Consider the following 7,885-nt stretch of genomic DNA (forward strand, 5'->3'; position numbering starts at 1 on the left):
GTAGGGCTGGGCAGCACAGGGCGGGGAGCGCAGCCAGTGGGGGAGGTCTGTGGTGGGACGAAGGCCCACAGGAACTGTCTCCACCTTTTGTTTAATTAGAAGTCTAAACCGGGTGTGGTGGTGCACATCTGTGGCAGGCAGAGGCCGGGGATACCAAGGCAGTTTAGTGGGATCCCGTCTCAAAATAAAAAGGGCTGGGATGTAGCTCAGTGCGAAGGCCGTGGATTCAATCTTCATTCCAACAAAAGTAAAGTGACGGGCAAGAGGAGTGCTGTCCGGCGGGGCACCCAGGATCCCGCACAGTGAGCGCAGCACAGTTGAACTCCGGGTTCTGGTTTGAAGGTTGCCCCCAGCCCCGTGCGTGCGCAGCGACACCTGGCGGCAGCATGTAGCATTGCTAGCGGCTGCGCAGGCGCAAGGCGGGCCGGGGCTGCCACTCGCTGGATCCCAGTGGAGAAAGGAACTCAAGTGGGGTCGATGTGGGCGCAGCGAGCCCGAGCGACATTTTTGGTTTGTGAGGGCCCCTGATTCCATCGCCAAGAGCAATGGGAGAACAGAAGGCCCGCTGCTGCCCCGCATAGGCCCTTTTTGGTGTTTTGATGACTCTCATTTCACAGAATTGGGTCTGTCTGGAAGAACTGGCAGACATACCCGAGTTGTCTGCGGCTGGCCCGGCCCGCGCGTGCACGCAAACGCAGACACAGAAGCGGGCACGCGCGTACGCAGCAGGAGGCGACGACGCCTTGTAGGTAGCCCTGGACACGAAAAAGCTCTGCTGATGACCCAGCGAGGGCTGCCCTTTGCCTCAGGCCAAGGGCACGGGTAGCCGTGGCTCTGTGTACATCTCTATGAAAGAGGGGCCGCCATGGAGCTGTCCCCGAGCTGGGCATTCCCAGGGTGACAAGCAGTCAGGATTGGTCTGCCTGGTTCACCCAACTACTTCCCTCCAGTGTATCCCTTCCAGGGAAAGTGCAGAAAAACCTCTCAGAGTCCCCAGCACCTAGCACCAGGGAAAGCCCACAGGAGGCACTGATACTCATCCTGTGGAGTGGATAAAGACCACCTTGCTGGGGCATTGGAAGCTGTTCAGGTGGTAGTGACTGTTCGTTCGAAGGTCCGTGCTGGGCAGAGCTGGGTGGCGGCGGGGGAGGGGGCAGCTGAAGGTCTGCGGTGGCAGCGGTTGGAGGGGCCCGCCGTTGGCTGTGTCCAAGGTTGGCACAGGGACAGGCTTTATCCTGTCTGCCCATTTATCAGATCGGAAGCTCAAGGCCACACTGACATGGCAGGGCCCAAGGTTTCTGCGCCTGTCCTTTCCCCACCCCAGTTCTGACCGTGTGAGAAGTACCAGAAAGGGTGAGGACAGAGGAGCCAGGATTTATGCCCGTGTCCCCCAGACCTGGCCACAAGCCCACCCTCTCCCGATGGCAGGAGCCGAAGTCCCCAGGGTAGGGCCACCAACTCCACGAAGGAAAGACAGTGGCCAGCCCAGCCTTACTTTCCCCTGTGGATGGCATCATTTTGAATGGTGTGTACCATGGGCGGAAGCCCATATGATACTTCCCCTGCCCCCTTTTCTCCCTGGGTGCCCCCTCTTTGACCCGCACAGCCTTTGCCCAGGCTGGAGGGCTAGAGAGGAAGCGTCCCAAGCCTGTGATCTAAGCACTCAGGAGGCCGATGCGGGAGTAACATTAGGAGTCTGAGACCAGCCTAGGCTGCAGTGAGACCCTGTCTCAAAAAGTCAAAGCAACAATGAAAAACAGGAGTCCTAGGGAGCGAATGCCAAGGTGGAGGTGGCCTCCAGGGCCAGGAGAGGTGACACTATTGATCAAGTGGCAGCTAACTTTTCTTCTCTCTCCTCCTTACCCAAATGGACAGCCCTGCCTACTGGACCCCAGAACATTTCTGAACCCTTCCCTGCCTTTGTTCTCTCACACCCACCCCAGACCAGATCACTCGCATTCCTGCATCACCAAACCTCGGAATGTTCTGGAACCTGACCTTTCCCCTCTCTGCTCCTCCTCTGACCCTCACACCCAGCCATGAGTCAGCACTGTGCAGGACCTCTGGATACTCTGGGTCCCACCATTGCCTGCCTCTCTTGCCTCCAGTCTGGTCATTGCCAAGGCCTCCTCCCTGCCCTGTACCCCTGCAGTGCTCACAGCCCTTTGGCCCCGGGGCCTTTGCATCTGATCTTCCACTGCTCGGAATTGGCTGGTCCTCAGCTGCTCAGAAGGAGGTGTCCCCGATCACTCTATCCCTGACCTCCCTGCCTATGGCCCTATATCCCTTACACAGTTGGCCTGCAGGCGCGCCCATGTGCTAATACTATTTCGCACCTGAGGGGATCATGAGAGTCTGGGTCCCTGGGAACCAGGTGCTGTGGTGTCCCTGTGTGCTCGGATGGGGAATAAACCTGAGCGTTCTGGAAGGGGTTTGGGGAGGGGAGAGGCTTTCATATCCGTTTCTGTACCCTACGGCTGGCTCCAGCTGAGCAGTGTAGATGCGGAAAGCTCAGCCTTGGGGTTGTCCAGGTGGCCTTGTTGCCATGGGAATGGCAGAGTGCGCAATGCCTCTGATCCCTGCTGGCAGAGACCTGGGGCTCTACTCTGGAGTCGTCGGCAACTCCAGTTTGGGGGACACAGGAGGAAGACCCTGAGGAGGGGTGTGGTCAGGGCGCAGACCCTGGTGCCCCCACTGGAGATGCAGGTGACCTGGGGACTGCAGGTATTGCGCCCGGGTCCCCAGTGTGGGTCTCCAATCCGAGCGTCCTGCCGCGGCTTTTTCCCTTGTGCCCGCCCAAGGCCACCGCCAGGGGGCGCCCGAGCCCACGTCCTCTGAGCAGGGAAGCCAGGGCCACTCCCTCCCCCTGGCACTGCACGTCCGCGGGCAGCTCCGGAGAGCTCCCTCCCTCGGCGGTCCCCGAGTTCAGTCCGGAGCCAGGCCCCGCCACCCGTGGGCCTCACGGTACCGCAGCAGCTCTCGGCGGGGGGACCCCGGCGGTCTTTTTCCGTCCCATGCCTTGGTTTCCTCCCCTGGAACCGAGGCTGCTGACAGTACCAGCTTCCCGGGGCGGGGACCAGGACAGCCGCGAGCGTCCGTCGTGGAGTGGGTGGCGCTGTCGCAGGCGTAGGACCCCTGGGCAGAGGACGCAGTGTCGCTTCCCTCCGGGTGACTGTGGCAGGGAACAGCTGGGACCACAGCACTCTCTGTCCTGGAGCAGTGGCTCCAGGCTCACTGGCCACGCTGCGCCAGGTCAGCACCGTGACCTTGGGGACAAGCGGCCGGCCGCTCTGGCCCGGGTCCCTTGCTGCAAAAAGGAGCCACGGACCCATTTCATGCACCTGGGACCATGCTCGGGGGCGAGAGTGCCATGCTCGGGGGCGAGCGTGCCATACTCGGGTGCTCAATGTGTGTGCACCGCTGTCTGTACAAGGGGACCTGGGTGGCGAGGCTCCTCAGGGATGTACCTGCACCTGCATCTGGGGACCTTTCCTTAGGCCCAGCGCTGTCTCCCCGGTCCGCGACGCTCCGAATAGCTGCGCTCATCTCTCTGGCCACACGGGGGCAGCAGAGGACGCAGCTAGGACCGAGTTGAGTTCTACAGACAGGGCCTCTCCGTCGTCTCTGTGTCACTGTCCGGTCGGTCGTACTCCTCTTCCCTGCCACCCAGAGGGAGCAGGCCACACTACTCCGTTCGAGGTGCCTCTGCCCCTGGGTGTTGCATCTCAGAAGTGAGAACGTTTGATCTAGAGGGGACACGTTGTTGGTGCTCAGGGACTTTGCGGCTTGCAATGCTGGGTGTCTGTGGAGGCACCATGTTGGTTTCTGAGTCCCAGTGTCCCCACCTGTGCCCCGGGAGCGATAAGAGATGGGCGGTGTGGCAGCCTGGTGCAAGACAGGTGACAGAATGCATGCCAGATATCTGGCATCATGCCTGTTTCCTGTAGGCAGCTGATGATAATCAATAAGGACATTGGCGATTGTGACTTGAGGGCCTCGGACCAGGAGAGATCTGCTGCTCAAATGAGCTTTGCTTGGGCAGTGCCCACTGGGAGCCAGCAGCTGTGTGCCCTGAGACTCAACCAGCTCCTGTGTCACATGGGGACATCCAGCCCAGAAGTGTGGACAAGGCCACCCACGGCAGACACAGACCTGGAGCTGGGGACACCTGCGTCTGGTTGTGGCTATGCCACAGCCTCCCCTTCCAGGGTGGCACCTCTGTGTCCTTGGTCATGCTGGACAAACGCCTGCATATCTTGGGGGCCACATTCACCAGAACCTGGTGGCCAATTGTGAGGTTTTCGGGGGCAAGAGCTGCTTTGGGCTCAGGACCTTGGCTTCTCTCTTCTCTGTGTCCCCTCTCGGCCCTGTCCCAGCAGCTCTCCTGGACTGAGTCACCCAGCAGCATTACCCGGGGGTTCTCTTGTGGTTAAGATAGCATTGACAGTGAAAGCAGCCCAGAAGAGCACTGCAGAAATAATGTCAGCATTTCCACTTTTGACAAAAAATGGGAGGCAGGTGGTTTCTTGTCCAAGCTAAGCGCATGTACCTCAGCCATAATTACTATTTGAGATAATTATGAAAAAGAATTTAAATACTCAAGGCATGCACAGGGCCAGCACAGCTCGCTTGGGCTTCTGCCTCACTTCTGCAAGTTTGGAGATTTATCCTGAGGGATGAGATGGGGGACAGGGCATTGTCCCCAGGGACACATGTAGGACTTGTGAGCTGGGCCACCCTAGGAAGCTTGCCTTCCACCTCGTTTCCCTACCTGTAAAGCAGAGCTGATTGCTGGATGTGGTGCTGTACACTCAGAAGCCGAGTCAGGTGGGGTGCAGGTTGCAGCCCAGCCTGGTCCCCTCCTCTGCCTTGTGCTTTCATAGCAAACCCCCACCCTGCTGAGCTGGAGGGGATGCGGGGTATTTGTATTTCTCCCCAGTGTGAGGATTCAGAGTGACCAGGTGGCAGGGGAGTGGTGGGGAGAGGCCGCCTTCTGGGTCCTGGTCTCTATCCCCTGTCCCTACTTAGCATAGGGGCAGGGCTGGTGTCTACTCTGTGGGTGGTCCTGATTCCCAGTTTGAGCTCAGTGGCACTGGACTGACTGCAGAGCAGGGAGCGACCTCCCCACCACGTGTAGTATGGAAGCAGCACTTGGGACAGGGACAGGGCTGCACTGGGAGACCTCGGAGGACCTTTGGCCCTGAGATTGGAGGGGGAGGTCACACCAACAGAGTACATGGGCCCAAAGAAGGGAGTGCCCCTGCCAGGGCCACACTGGAGTCCTGCACAGCTAGGTGTCCCAGTGCCCATCACGGTGGAAAAGAGGCAGGGTGTGGCCACAGTACCCCGAGGGCAAGAGGACTTGTGACTCATCAGGAGAGGATGGAGCAGGTGTCCTGAGGCATTGTCTGGCTTTGAACAGATGGGTGCCCACCGCGGGCCTTTTGTGCCCCCTGGATGCAGCAGGCGGGTTGAACAGTAGAGGAAAGCCCAATAGTAATGGGTTATCCGGGAGAAGGTGTCACATCTCCTCACATGAAGAGGTGCGTGTCTGACAGTGGGGCCGGCCTCCTGCGGCTCCTGGTTCTACCAAACCTAGATTCCTGGTTCTGTGGTCCGAGGTGGCTCGCTGGAGTTCCAGTCACTTCTGAGTTCTGAGCAGCAGGTTGGAGAAAGGTGGGAAGAAGAAAAAGGAGCAAAGGCTGGGTTTCCAGTGTCTTTCCAGGAAGGTTATTGGACGCTGCTGCGGGTTGTGTTTGCTCGTGATCCATTACCTCGAGCTTAATCAAAGAGTCGCTCCCCAGGTACAAGAGTGGTAGAGGAAGGGACCAGATTCAAACTGGCTTCCTCATGCAGGGCTCTAGGCCGGGACTCAGCATGTGCTGTGTACTCTGTGGAGGCAGCATCATAGGCCCAGGCAGCAGTGGCAGAGGAGGTGACGCATATCGTGGGAGATGGCGGTGGGGACCATGGAGCTCTAGGTGCAACCTCCGCTCACCCTCCGTTTCTCTCCCAGGTGTTCCTCCTCCTGGCTATCTATGCCTTCTCCGCTGCCACAGCTCTGGCCCAAGACTCCTCCTGGGTGATTCTCCTTCTCTTGGCTTCTGGAGTTTCAGCTCCCTCAAGATGGCAAAGTGGCTGCAGTGGCTCCACCTTCACTCAGAGGATTTCCAGGACAGTCAGCTGCAGTTCTAGGTTTTGCAGTGATTCAGGCCATTTTCTGTGCCGGTTCCTGGTACAAGAAGATGTTATGCTGAAATTGACCCCATCCTGATTTATGGGTCCCATCTTTGAGGTGAGGAGGCAGTGTCGAGATCAGTCTGAGTGAGTCAGGCATTAGCCCTGAGCTGGAGGCGTCAGGTCCTCCCAGCCAGCGTGTCACCCATGATGTCATGGGGGAGGCCAAGCCACCACAGTGCCCACTGCCGCCCAGATGCAGCCCAGCAGGGAGGGCAGTGCCACAGTCTCTCTGGAGTCCTCACCTCAGCCCACTGGGGTTCTGTCTAAAGCTTGGGTTTTAACTAATTTAGCACAGAAATTTTTAAAAATTTTATTTTATTTAAAGAAAGAAAATTTAAAAAAACAAAATAGAAAAAATGAGGAAAAAAGTAGAATACAGAATTCAAAAAAATTAACATCATAAAATCGCTGGCTGATACATTACATATTGTCATCTTAACAATAGTTGTTAAAGTTACAAAATCAAAGCATAGAAAGTGGCTAGGCACTCAAACATGGACAGTGCAAACTCTTCTGTTCAATGATCTAACAAAAACCCAGTAATATGGTCATCTATCTTACACACTATACATACCGTTATATCCTTTAAAGCACTTTCCTTCCCTTTCACTTTTACAATATCTATTATACTTTTTGGATCCCGTTACTCTGTCAGTTTTTATTATTTTTTACAGTAGACAGACAATGTAATATTTACTAATGTGAGTCTTGTTTATTTCACTAATGAGGATATTCTCAATTTGCCTCCATTTACCTATAAAGGCCTCAAGATCACCCTTTTTATAGCTGAATAGTATTCCATTGTATAAAAATACCATTTTTTCATCCATTCTGCGGTTGATGGGCATCTAGGTTGTTTCCAAGATTTAGCTATCACAAATGGTGCTGCTGTGAACATGGGTGCACATATATCACTGTGATATGAACCTAGGGCGCTGGGCAACAAAGAAACCCGCTTGTCTCCCTGGTAAGCAGCCATGAGCCTTCTGGCACACTGCTGAGAATCAGACATCCCACCCCCCTCCTCCCCCATTAGCAACTGGGAGTCAGAGGTCTGGGCATCTCTTGGGAGGACGACCACAGAAGGGGATTTCCTTCTATCATCTCTTTGAAGGCAAATACTATTATTACTGTTTTGCTTTGTTCTGATTAATTATATTGCTCTATTCAATATTCTGTTTTGATGGGTTTTATAATTTCTGTATTTGGTTTGATTTTGCTATACCTGATTGAATGGACAACTATTGTGAAGATAACGAGATATACTGTGGTAACTGTTACTGTTATCCTGGTAACCTGATGAGAACTTCTGTACCAATTTCACTGCATTGTCTCCATTGGCTTTGTTCTGTCTTGTTCTGTTGTATTTTACTACCTTCAAAATATTACAAAAATAAAAATAAGCACTGCAGTCCACCACCACCAGCCTGAGGCCCCGGTGACTTTGTTCCCGAACTGCTGCAATTCTCTTGGCCTTGCGGATCTGCTCTCCCACCTGGAATGGGGTGAGGCTGGGGGTAGTGTTCTCTGAGCGAGTCCCAGCCTGGACACTGCACTTCCCTATTTATTTTTGATCCTGGGGCTTGAATCTAGGGATTTTGTGCTGAGCTACATCCCTAGCCATTTTTATTCTTAATTTCGAGAC

The 7,885-nt window shown here is 55.4% G+C and overlaps 1 long non-coding RNA gene across 1 annotated transcript; it reads left to right on the top strand.

The window, feature by feature from the left end:
- Positions 1 to 2,861: 2,861 nt before the first annotated feature.
- On the top strand, positions 2,862 to 7,662 carry LOC134473503 (uncharacterized). The gene is made up of 2 exons (XR_010043753.1): positions 2,862 to 3,252; positions 6,017 to 7,662. It is a non-coding gene; the product is annotated as an uncharacterized LOC134473503 (long non-coding RNA).
- Positions 7,663 to 7,885: the final 223 nt, after the last annotated feature.

Source organism: Cavia porcellus, unplaced genomic scaffold, assembly GCF_034190915.1.
Source record: "Cavia porcellus strain 051 isolate PalLab524CR breed Dunkin Hartley unplaced genomic scaffold, mCavPor4.1 scaffold_27, whole genome shotgun sequence".
Classification (NCBI taxonomy): Eukaryota; Metazoa; Chordata; class Mammalia; order Rodentia; family Caviidae; genus Cavia; species Cavia porcellus.